This window comes from Sturnus vulgaris, chromosome 3, assembly GCF_052056855.1.
Source record: "Sturnus vulgaris isolate bStuVul1 chromosome 3, bStuVul1.hap1, whole genome shotgun sequence".
NCBI lineage: Eukaryota > Metazoa > Chordata > Aves > Passeriformes > Sturnidae > Sturnus > Sturnus vulgaris.
In genome coordinates this window covers 35,381,285-35,395,139 of record NC_142245.1, presented here as the reverse complement: position 1 = coordinate 35,395,139, position 13,855 = coordinate 35,381,285, and positions in this window count along the sequence as shown.

Here is a 13,855-nt window from a genome sequence, read left to right as displayed (position 1 = left end):
ACCCAACTAACCATAACCCTAACCCTAACCCTAACCCTAACCCTAACCCTAACCCTAACCCTAGCCCAAATAACCCTAACCCTAACCCTAACCCTGACCCTAAACCTAACCCTAAACCAAATAACCATAACCCTAACCCTAAACCAACTAGCCCTTACACTAACCATAAGCCTAACCTTTACCAAAATAACCCTAACCATAACCCTAACCCAACTAACCATAACCCTAACTCTAACCCTAACCCTAACCCTAGCCCAAATATCCCTAACCCCAACCCTAACCCTGACCCTAAACCTAACCCTAAACCAAATAACCCTACCCATAACCCTAAACCAACTAGCCCTAACACTAACCATAAGCCTAACCTTTACCAAAATAACCCTAACCATAACCCAAACCCAACTAACCATAACCCTAACCCTAACCCTAACCCTAACCCTAACCCTAGCCCAAATAACCCTAACCCTAACCCTAACCCTGACCCTAAACCTAAGCCTAAACCAAATAACCCTAACCATAACCCTAAACCAACTAGCCCTAACACTAACCATAAGCCTAACCTTTACCAAAATAACCCTAACCATAACCCTAACCCAACTAACCATAACCCTAACCCTAACCCTAACCCTAACCCTAACCCTAACCCTAACCCTAACCCTAACCCTAACCCTAACCCTAACCCTAACCCTAGCCCAAATAACCCTAACCCTAACCCTGACCCTAAACCTAACCCTAAACCAAATAACCCTAACCCTAACCCTAAACCAACTAGCCCTAACACTAACCATAAGCCTAACCTTTACCAAAATAACCCTAACCATAACCCTAACCCAACTAACCATAACCCTAACCCTAACCCTAACCCTAGCCCAAATAACCCTAACCCTAACCCTGACCCTAAACCTAACCCTAAACCAAATAACCCTAACCATAACCCTAAACCAACTAGCCCTAACACTAACCATAAGCCTAACCTTTACCAAAATAACCCTAACCATAACCCAAACCCAACTAACCCTAACCCTAACCCTAACCCTAACCCTAGCCCAAATAACCCTAACCCTAACCCTGACCCTAAACCTAACCCTAAACCAAATAACCATAACCCTAACCCTAAACCAACTAGCCCTAACACTAACCATAAGCCTAACCTTTACCAAAATAACCCTAACCATAACCCTAACCCAACTAACACTAACCCTAACCCTAACCCTAACCCTAACCCTAACCCTAGCCCAAATAACCCTAACCCTAACCCTAACCCTGACCCTAAACCTAACCCTAAACCAAATAACCCTAACCCTAACCCTAAACCAACTAGCCATAACACTAACCATAAGCCTAACCTTTACCAAAATAACCCTAACCATAACCCAAACCCAACTAACCATAACCCTAACCCTAACCCTAACCCTAACCCTAACCCTAACCCTAACCCTAGCCCAAATAACCCTAACCCTAACCCTGACCCTAAACCTAACCCTAAAACAAATAACCATAACCCTAACCCTAAACCAACTTGCCCTAACACTAACCATAAGCCTAACCTTTACCAAAATAACCCTAACCATAACCCTAACCCAACTAACCATAACCCTAACCCTAACCCTAACCCTAACCCTAATCCTAGCCCAAATAACCCTAACCCTAACCCTAACCCTGACCCTAAACCTAACCCTAAACCAAATAACCCTAACCCTAACCCTAAACCAACTAGCCCTAACACTAACCATAAGCCTAACCTTTACCAAAATAACCCTAACCATAACCCTAACCCAACTAACCCTAACCCTAACCCTAACCCTAACCCTAACCCAAACGCTAGCCCAAATAACCCTAACCCTAACCCTGACCCTAAACCTAACCCTAAACCAAATAACCCTAACCATAACCCTAAACCAACTAGCCCTAACACTAACCATAAGCCTAACCTTTACCAAAATAACCCTAACCATAACCCAAACCCAACTAACCATAACCCTAACCCTAACCCTAACCCTAACCCTAACCCTAACCCTAACCCTAACCCTAGCCCAAATAACCCTAACCCTAACCCTAACCCTGACCCTAAACCTAACCCTAAACCAAATAACCATAACCCTAACCCTAAACCAACTAGCCCTAACACTAACCATAAGCCTAACCTTTACCAAAATAAACCTAACCATAACCCTAACCCAACTAACCATAACCCTAACCCTAACCCTAACCCTAACCCTAGCCCAAATAACCCTAACCTCAACCGTAACCCTGACCCTAAACCTAACCCTAAACCAAATAACCCTAACCATAACCCTAAACCAACTAGCCCTAACACTAACCATAAGCCTAACCTTTACCAAAATAACCCTAACCATAACCCTAACCCAACTAACCCTAACCCTAACCCTAACCCTAACCCTAACCCTAGCCCAAATAACCCTAACCCTAACCCTGACCCTAAACCTAACCCTAAACCAAATAACCCTAACCCTAACCCTAAACCAACTAGCCATAACAATAACTATAAGCCTAACCTTTACCAAAATAACCCTAACCATAACCCTAACCCAACTAACCCTAACCCTAACCCTAACCCTAACCCTAACCCTAACCCTAGCCCAAATAACCCTAACCCTAACCCTGACCCTAAACCTAACCCTAAACCAAATAACCCTAACCATAACCCTAAACCAACTAGCCCTAACACTAACCATAAGCCTAACCTTTACCAAAATAACCCTAACCATAACCCAAACCCAACTAATCATAACCCTAACCCTAACCCTAACCCTAACCCTAACCCTAACCCTAACCCTAACCCTAACCCTAACCCTAGCCCAAATAACCCTAACCCTAACCCTAACCCTGACCCTAAACCTAACCCTAAACCAAATAACCATAACCCTAACCCTAAACCAACTAGCCCTAACACTAACCATAAGCCTAACCTTTACCAAAATAACCCTAACCATAACCCTAACCCAACTAACCATAACCCTAACCCTAACCCTAACCCTAACCCTAACCCTAACCCTAGCCCAAATAACCCTAACCCCAACCCTAACCCTAACCCTAAACCTAACCCTAAACCAAATAACCGTAACCATAACCCTAAACCAACTAGCCCTAACACTAACCATAAGCCTAACCTTTACCAAAATAACCCTAACCATAACCCTAACCCAACTAACCATAACCCTAACCCTAACCCTAACCCTAACCCTAACCCTAACCCTAGCCCAAATAACCCTAACCCTAACCCTGACCCTAAACCTAACCCTAAACCAAATAACCCTAACCATAACCCTAAACCAACTAGCCCTAACACTAACCATAAGCCTAACCTTTACCAAAATAACCCTAACCATAACCCAAACCCAACTAACCATAACCCTAACCCTAACCCTAACCCTAACCCTAACCCTAACCCTAACCCTAACCCTAACCCTAACCCTAGCCCAAATAACCCTAACCCTAACCCTAACCCTGACCCTAAACCTAACCCTAAACCAAATAACCATAACCCTAACCCTAAACCAACTAGCCCTTACACTAACCATAAGCCTAACCTTTACCAAAATAACCCTAACCATAACCCTAACCCAACTAACCATAACCCTAACCCTAACCCTAACCCTAACCCTAGCCCAAATATCCCTAACCCCAACCCTAACCCTGACCCTAAACCTAACCCTAAACCAAATAACCCTACCCATAACCCTAAACCAACTAGCCCTAACACTAACCATAAGCCTAACCTTTACCAAAATAACCCTAACCATAACCCAAACCCAACTAACCATAACCCTAACCCTAACCCTAACCCTAACCCTAACCCTAACCCTAGCCCAAATAACCCTAACCCTAACCCTGACCCTAAACCTAAGCCTAAACCAAATAACCCTAACCATAACCCTAAACCAACTAGCCCTAACACTAACCATAAGCCTAACCTTTACCAAAATAACCCTAACCATAACCCAAACCCAACTAACCATAACCCTAACCCTAACCCTAACCCTAACCCTAACCCTAACCCTAACCATAACCCTAGCCCAAATAACCCTAACCCTAACCCTGACCCTAAACCTAACCCTAAACCAAATAACCCTAACCCTAACCCTAAACCAACTAGCCCTAACACTAACCATAAGCCTAACCTTTACCAAAATAACCCTAACCATAACCCTAACCCAACTAACCATAACCCTAACCCTAACCCTAACCCTAGCCCAAATAACCCTAACCCTAACCCTGACCCTAAACCTAACCCTAAACCAAATAACCCTAACCATAACCCTAAACCAACTAGCCCTAACACTAACCATAAGCCTAACCTTTACCAAAATAACCCTAACCATAACCCAAACCCAACTAATCATAACCCTAACCCTAACCCTAACCCTAACCCTAACCCTAACCCTAACCCTAACCCTAACCCTAACCCTAACCCTAACCCTAACCCTAGCCCAAATAACCCTAACCCTAACCCTAACCCTGACCCTAAACCTAACCCTAAACCAAATAACCATAACCCTAACCCTAAACCAACTAGCCCTAACACTAACCATAAGCCTAACCTTTACCAAAATAACCCTAACCATAACCCTAACCCAACTAACCATAACCCTAACCCTAACCCTAACCCTAACCCTAACCCTAGCCCAAATAACCCTAACCCCAACCCTAACCCTGACCCTAAACCTAACCCTAAACCAAATAACCGTAACCATAACCCTAAACCAACTAGCCCTAACACTAACCATAAGCCTAACCTTTACCAAAATAACCCTAACCATAACCCTAACCCAACTAACCATAACCCTAACCCTAACCCTAACCCTAACCCTAACCCTAGCCCAAATAACCCTAACCCTAACCCTGACCCTAAACCTAACCCTAAACCAAATAACCCTAACCATAACCCTAAACCAACTAGCCCTAACACTAACCATAAGCCTAACCTTTACCAAAATAACCCTAACCATAACCCAAACCCAACTAACCATAACCCTAACCCTAACCCTAACCCTAGCCCAAATAACCCTAACCCTAACCCTGACCCTAAACCTAACCCTAAACCAAATAACCCTAACCATAACCCTAAACCAACTAGCCCTAACACTAACCATAAGCCTAACCTTTACCAAAATAACCCTAACCATAACCCAAACCCAACTAACCATAACCCTAACCCTAACCCTAACCCTAACCCTAACCATAGCCCAAATAACCCTAACCCTAACCCTAACCCTGACCCTAAACCTAACCCTAAACCAAATAACCATAACCCTAACCCTAAACCAACTAGCCCTTACACTAACCATAAGCCTAACCTTTACCAAAATAACCCTAACCATAACCCTAACCCAATTAACCATAACCCTAACCCTAACCCTAACCCTAACCCTAGCCCAAATATCCCTAACCCCAACCCTAACCCTGACCCTAAACCTAACCCTAAACCAAATAACCCTACCCATAACCCTAAACCAACTAGCCCTAACACTAACCATAAGCCTAACCTTTACCAAAATAACCCTAACCATAACCCAAACCCAACTAACCATAACCCTAACCCTAACCCTAACCCTAATCCTAACCCTAACCCTAACCCTAGCCCAAATAACCCTAACCCTAACCCTGACCCTAAACCTAAACCTAAACCAAATAACCCTAACCATAACCCTAAACCAACTAGCCCTAACACTAACCATAAGCCTAACCTTTACCAAAATAACCCTAACCATAACCCAAACCCAACTAACCATAACCCTAACCCTAACCCTAACCCTAACCCTAACCCTAACCCTAACCCTAACCCTAACCCTAACCCTAACCCTAACCCTAGCCCAAATAACCCTAACCCTAACCCTGACCCTAAACCTAACCCTAAACCAAATAACCCTAACCCTAACCCTAAACCAACTAGCCCTAACACTAACCATAAGCCTAACCTTTACCAAAATAACCCTAACCATAACCCTAACCCAACTAACCATAACCCTAACCCTAACCCTAACCCTAGCCCAAATAACCCTAACCCTAACCCTGACCCTAAACCTAACCCTAAACCAAATAACCCTAACCATAACCCTAAACCAACTAGCCCTAACACTAACCATAAGCCTAACCTTTACCAAAATAACCCTAACCATAACCCAAACCCAACTAACCCTAACCCTAACCCTAACCCTAACCCTAGCCCAAATAACCCTAACCCTAACCCTGACCCTAAACCTAACCCTAAACCAAATAACCATAACCCTAACCCTAAACCAACTAGCCCTAACACTAACCATAAGCCTAACCTTTACCAAAATAACCCTAACCATAACCCTAACCCAACTAACCCTAACCCTAACCCTAACCCTAACCCTAACCCTAACCCTAGCCCAAATAACCCTAACCCTAACCCTAACCCTGACCCTAAACCTAACCCTAAACCAAATAACCCTAACCCTAACCCTAAACCAACTAGCCATAACACTAACCATAAGCCTAACCTTTACCAAAATAACCCTAACCATAACCCAAACCCAACTAACCATAACCCTAACCCTAACCCTAACCCTAACCCTAACCCTAACCCTAACCCTAACCCTAACCCTAGCCCAAATAACCCTAACCCTAACCCTGACCCTAAACCTAACCCTAAAACAAATAACCATAACCCTAACCCTAAACCAACTTGCCCTAACACTAACCATAAGCCTAACCTTTACCAAAATAACCCTAACCATAACCCTAACCCAACTAACCATAACCCTAACCCTAACCCTAACCCTAACCCTAACCCTAGCCCAAATAACCCTAACCCTAACCCTAACCCTGACCCTAAACCTAACCCTAAACCAAATAACCCTAACCCTAACCCTAAACCAACTAGCCATAACACTAACCATAAGCCTAACCTTTACCAAAATAACCCTAACCATAACCCTAACCCAACTAACCATAACCCTAACCCTAACCCTAACCCTAACCCTAACCCTAACCCTAACCCTAACCCTAACCCTAACCCTAGCCCAAATAACCCTAACCCTAACCCTGACCCTAAACCTAACCCTAAACCAAATAACTCTAACCATAACCCTAAACCAACTAGCCCTAACACTAACCATAAGCCTAACCTTTACCAAAATAACCCTAACCATAACCCTAACCCAACTAACCCTAACCCTAACCCTAACCCTAACCCTAACCCAAACCCTAGCCCAAATAACCCTAACCCTAACCCTGACCCTAAACCTAACCCTAAACCAAATAACCCTAACCATAACCCTAAACCAACTAGCCCTAACAATAACCATAAGCCTAACCTTTACCAAAATAACCCTAACCATAACCCTAACCCAACTAACCATAACCCTAACCCTAACCCTAACCCTAGCCCAAATAACCCTAACCCTAACCCTGACCCTAAACCTAACCCTAAACCAAATAACCCTAACCATAACCCTAAACCAACTAGCCCTAACACTAACCATAAGCCTAACCTTTACCAAAATAACCCTAACCATAACCCAAACCCAACTAACCATAACCCTAACCCTAACCCTAACCCTAACCCTAACCCTAACCCTAACCCTAGCCCAAATAACCCTAACCCTAACCCTAACCCTGACCCTAAACCTAACCCTAAACCAAATAACCATAACCCTAACCCTAAACCAACTAGCCCTTACACTAACCATAAGCCTAACCTTTACCAAAATAACCCTAACCATAACCCTAACCCAACTAACCATAACCCTAACCCTAACCCTAACCCTAACCCTAGCCCAAATATCCCTAACCCCAACCCTAACCCTGACCCTAAACCTAACCCTAAACCAAATAACCCTACCCATAACCCTAAACCAACTAGCCCTAACACTAACCATAAGCCTAACCTTTACCAAAATAACCCTAACCATAACCCAAACCCAACTAACCATAACCCTAACCCTAACCCTAACCCTAACCCTAACCCTAGCCCAAATAACCCTAACCCTAACCCTAACCCTGACCCTAAACCTAAGCCTAAACCAAATAACCCTAACCATAACCCTAAACCAACTAGCCCTAACACTAACCATAAGCCTAACCTTTACCAAAATAACCCTAACCATAACCCAAACCCAACTAACCATAACCCTAACCCTAACCCTAACCCTAACCCTAACCCTAACCCTAACCCTAACCCTAACCCTAACCCTAGCCCAAATAACCCTAACCCTAACCCTGACCCTAAACCTAACCCTAAACCAAATAACCCTAACCCTAACCCTAAACCAACTAGCCCTAACACTAACCATAAGCCTAACCTTTACCAAAATAACCCTAACCATAACCCTAACCCAACTAACCATAACCCTAACCCTAACCCTAACCCTAGCCCAAATAACCCTAACCCTAACCCTGACCCTAAACCTAACCCTAAACCAAATAACCCTAACCATAACCCTAAACCAACTAGCCCTAACACTAACCATAAGCCTAACCTTTACCAAAATAACCCTAACCATAACCCAAACCCAACTAACCCTAACCCTAACCCTAACCCTAACCCTAGCCCAAATAACCCTAACCCTAACCCTGACCCTAAACCTAACCCTAAACCAAATAACCATAACCCTAACCCTAAACCAACTAGCCCTAACACTAACCATAAGCCTAACCTTTACCAAAATAACCCTAACCATAACCCTAACCCAACTAACCCTAACCCTAACCCTAACCCTAACCCTAACCCTAACCCTAGCCCAAATAACCCTAACCCTAACCCTAACCCTGACCCTAAACCTAACCCTAAACCAAATAACCCTAACCCTAACCCTAAACCAACTAGCCATAACACTAACCATAAGCCTAACCTTTACCAAAATAACCCTAACCATAACCCAAACCCAACTAACCATAACCCTAACCCTAACCCTAACCCTAACCCTAACCCTAACCCTAACCCTAACCCTAACCCTAGCCCAAATAACCCTAACCCTAACCCTGACCCTAAACCTAACCCTAAAACAAATAACCATAACCCTAACCCTAAACCAACTTGCCCTAACACTAACCATAAGCCTAACCTTTACCAAAATAACCCTAACCATAACCCTAACCCAACTAACCATAACCCTAACCCTAACCCTAACCCTAACCCTAACCCTAGCCCAAATAACCCTAACCCTAACCCTAACCCTGACCCTAAACCTAACCCTAAACCAAATAACCCTAACCCTAACCCTAAACCTACTAGCCCTAACACTAACCATAAGCCTAACCTTTACCAAAATAACCCTAACCATAACCCTAACCCAACTAACCCTAACCCTAACCCTAACCCTAACCCTAACCCAAACCCTAGCCCAAATAACCCTAACCCTAACCCTGACCCTAAACCTAACCCTAAACCAAATAACCCTAACCATAACCCTAAACCAACTAGCCCTAACACTAACCATAAGCCTAACCTTTACCAAAATAACCCTAACCATAACCCAAACCCAACTAACCATAACCCTAACCCTAACCCTAACCCTAACCCTAACCCTAACCCTAACCCTAACCCTAACCCTAGCCCAAATAACCCTAACCCTAACCCTAACCCTGACCCTAAACCTAACCCTAAACCAAATAACCATAACCCTAACCCTAAACCAACTAGCCCTAACACTAACCATAAGCCTAACCTTTACCAAAATAAACCTAACCATAACCCTAACCCAACTAACCATAACCCTAACCCTAACCCTAACCCTAACCCTAACCCTAACCCTAGCCCAAATAACCCTAACCTCAACCGTAACCCTGACCCTAAACCTAACCCTAAACCAAATAACCCTAACCATAACCCTAAACCAACTAGCCCTAACACTAACCATAAGCCTAACCTTTACCAAAATAACCCTAACCATAACCCTAACCCAACTAACCCTAACCCTAACCCTAACCCTAACCCTAACCCTAGCCCAAATAACCCTAACCCTAACCCTGACCCTAAACCTAACCCTAAACAAAATAACCCTAACCCTAACCCTAAACCAACTAGCCATAACAATAACTATAAGCCTAACCTTTACCAAAATAACCCTAACCATAACCCTAACCCAACTAACCCTAACCCTAACCCTAACCCTAACCCTAACCCTAACCCTAGCCCAAATAACCCTAACCCTAACCCTGACCCTAAACCTAACCCTAAACCAAATAACCCTAACCATAACCCTAAACCAACTAGCCCTAACACTAACCATAAGCCTAACCTTTACCAAAATAACCCTAACCATAACCCAAACCCAACTAATCATAACCCTAACCCTAACCCTAACCCTAACCCTAACCCTAACCCTAACCCTAACCCTAACCCTAACCCTAGCCCAAATAACCCTAACCCTAACCCTAACCCTGACCCTAAACCTAACCCTAAACCAAATAACCATAACCCTAACCCTAAACCAACTAGCCCTAACACTAACCATAAGCCTAACCTTTACCAAAATAACCCTAACCATAACCCTAACCCAACTAACCATAACCCTAACCCTAACCCTAACCCTAACCCTAACCCTAACCCTAGCCCAAATAACCCTAACCCCAACCCTAACCCTGACCCTAAACCTAACCCTAAACCAAATAACCGTAACCATAACCCTAAACCAACTAGCCCTAACACTAACCATAAGCCTAACCTTTACCAAAATAACCCTAACCATAACCCTAACCCAACTAACCATAACCCTAACCCTAACCCTAACCCTAACCCTAACCCTAACCCTAGCCCAAATAACCCTAACCCTAACCCTGACCCTAAACCTAACCCTAAACCAAATAACCCTAACCATAACCCTAAACCAACTAGCCCTAACACTAACCATAAGCCTAACCTTTACCAAAATAACCCTAACCATAACCCAAACCCAACTAACCATAACCCTAACCCTAACCCTAACCCTAACCCTAACCCTAACCCTAACCCTAACCCTAACCCTAACCCTAGCCCAAATAACCCTAACCCTAACCCTAACCCTGACCCTAAACCTAACCCTAACCAAATAACCATAACCCTAACCCTAAACCAACTAGCCCTTACACTAACCATAAGCCTAACCTTTACCAAAATAACCCTAACCATAACCCTAACCCAACTAACCATAACCCTAACCCTAACCCTAACCCTAACCCTAGCCCAAATATCCCTAACCCCAACCCTAACCCTGACCCTAAACCTAACCCTAAACCAAATAACCCTACCCATAACCCTAAACCAACTAGCCCTAACACTAACCATAAGCCTAACCTTTACCAAAATAACCCTAACCATAACCCAAACCCAACTAACCATAACCCTAACCCTAACCCTAACCCTAACCCTAACCCTAACCCTAGCCCAAATAACCCTAACCCTAACCCTAACCCTGACCCTAAACCTAAGCCTAAACCAAATAACCCTAACCATAACCCTAAACCAACTAGCCCTAACACTAACCATAAGCCTAACCTTTACCAAAATAACCCTAACCATAACCCAAACCCAACTAACCATAACCCTAACCCTAACCCTAACCCTAACCCTAACCCTAACCCTAACCCTAGCCCAAATAACCCTAACCCTAACCCTGACCCTAAACCTAACCCTAAACCAAATAACCCTAACCCTAACCCTAAACCAACTAGCCCTAACACTAACCATAAGCCTAACCTTTACCAAAATAACCCTAACCATAACCCTAACCCAACTAACCATAACCCTAACCCTAACCCTAACCCTAGCCCAAATAACCCTAACCCTAACCCTGACCCTAAACCTAACCCTAAACCAAATAACCCTAACCATAACCCTAAACCAACTAGCCCTAACACTAACCATAAGCCTAACCTTTACCAAAATAACCCTAACCATAACCCAAACCCAACTAATCATAACCCTAACCCTAACCCTAACCCTAACCCTAACCCTAACCCTAACCCTAACCCTAACCCTAACCCTAACCCTAACCCTAGCCCAAATAACCCTAACCCTAACCCTAACCCTGACCCTAAACCTAACCCTAAACCAAATAACCATAACCCTAACCCTAAACCAACTAGCCCTAACACTAACCATAAGCCTAACCTTTACCAAAATAACCCTAACCATAACCCTAACCCAACTAACCATAACCCTAACCCTAACCCTAACCCTAACCCTAACCCTAGCCCAAATAACCCTAACCCCAACCCTAACCCTGACCCTAAACCTAACCCTAAACCAAATAACCGTAACCATAACCCTAAACCAACTAGCCCTAACACTAACCATAAGCCTAACCTTTACCAAAATAACCCTAACCATAACCCTAACCCAACTAACCATAACCCTAACCCTAACCCTAACCCTAACCCTAACCCTAGCCCAAATAACCCTAACCCTAACCCTGACCCTAAACCTAACCCTAAACCAAATAACCCTAACCATAACCCTAAACCAACTAGCCCTAACACTAACCATAAGCCTAACCTTTACCAAAATAACCCTAACCATAACCCAAACCCAACTAACCATAACCCTAACCCTAACCCTAACCCTAACCCTAACCCTAACCCTAACCCTAACCCTAGCCCAAATAACCCTAACCCTAACCCTAACCCTGACCCTAAACCTAACCCTAAACCAAATAACCATAACCCTAACCCTAAACCAACTAGCCCTTACACTAACCATAAGCCTAACCTTTACCAAAATAACCCTAACCATAACCCTAACCCAACTAACCATAACCCTAACCCTAACCCTAACCCTAACCCTAGCCCAAATAACCCTAACCCCAACCGTAACCCTGACCCTAAACCTAACCCTAAACCAAATAACCCTACCCATAACCCTAAACCAACTAGCCCTAACACTAACCATAAGCCTAACCTTTACCAAAATAACCCTAACCATAACCCAAACCCAACTAACCATAACCCTAACCCTAACCCTAACCCTAACCCTAACCCTAACCCTAGCCCAAATAACCCTAACCCTAACCCTAACCCTGACCCTAAACCTAAGCCTAAACCAAATAACCCTAACCATAACCCTAAACCAACTAGCCCTAACACTAACCATAAGCCTAACCTTTACCAAAATAACCCTAACCATAACCCAAACCCAACTAACCATAACCCTAACCCTAACCCTAACCCTAACCCTAACCCTAACCCTAACCCTAGCCCAAATAACCCTAACCCTAACCCTGACCCTAAACCTAACCCTAAACCAAATAACCCTAACCCTAACCCTAAACCAACTAGCCCTAACACTAACCATAAGCCTAACCTTTACCAAAATAACCCTAACCATAACCCTAACCCAACTAACCATAACCCTAACCCTAACCCTAACCCTAGCCCAAATAACCCTAACCCTAACCCTGACCCTAAACCTAACCCTAAACCAAATAACCCTAACCATAACCCTAAACCAACTAGCCCTAACACTAACCATAAGCCTAACCTTTACCAAAATAACCCTAACCATAACTCAAACCCAACTAACCCTAACCCTAACCCTAAACCTAACCCTAGCCCAAATAACCCTAACCCTAACCCTGACCCTAAACCTAACCCTAAACCAAATAACCATAACCCTAACCCTAAACCAACTAGCCCTAACACTAACCATAAGCCTAACCTTTACCAAAATAACCCTAACCATAACCCTAACCCAACTAACCCTAACCCTAACCCTAACCCTAACCCTAACCCTAACCCTAGCCCAAATAACCCTAACCCTAACCCTAACCCTGACACTAAACCTAACCCTAAACCAAATAACCCTAACCCTAACCCTAAACCAACTAGCCATAACACTAACCATAAGCCTAACCTTTACCAAAATAACCCTAACCATAACCCTAACCCAACT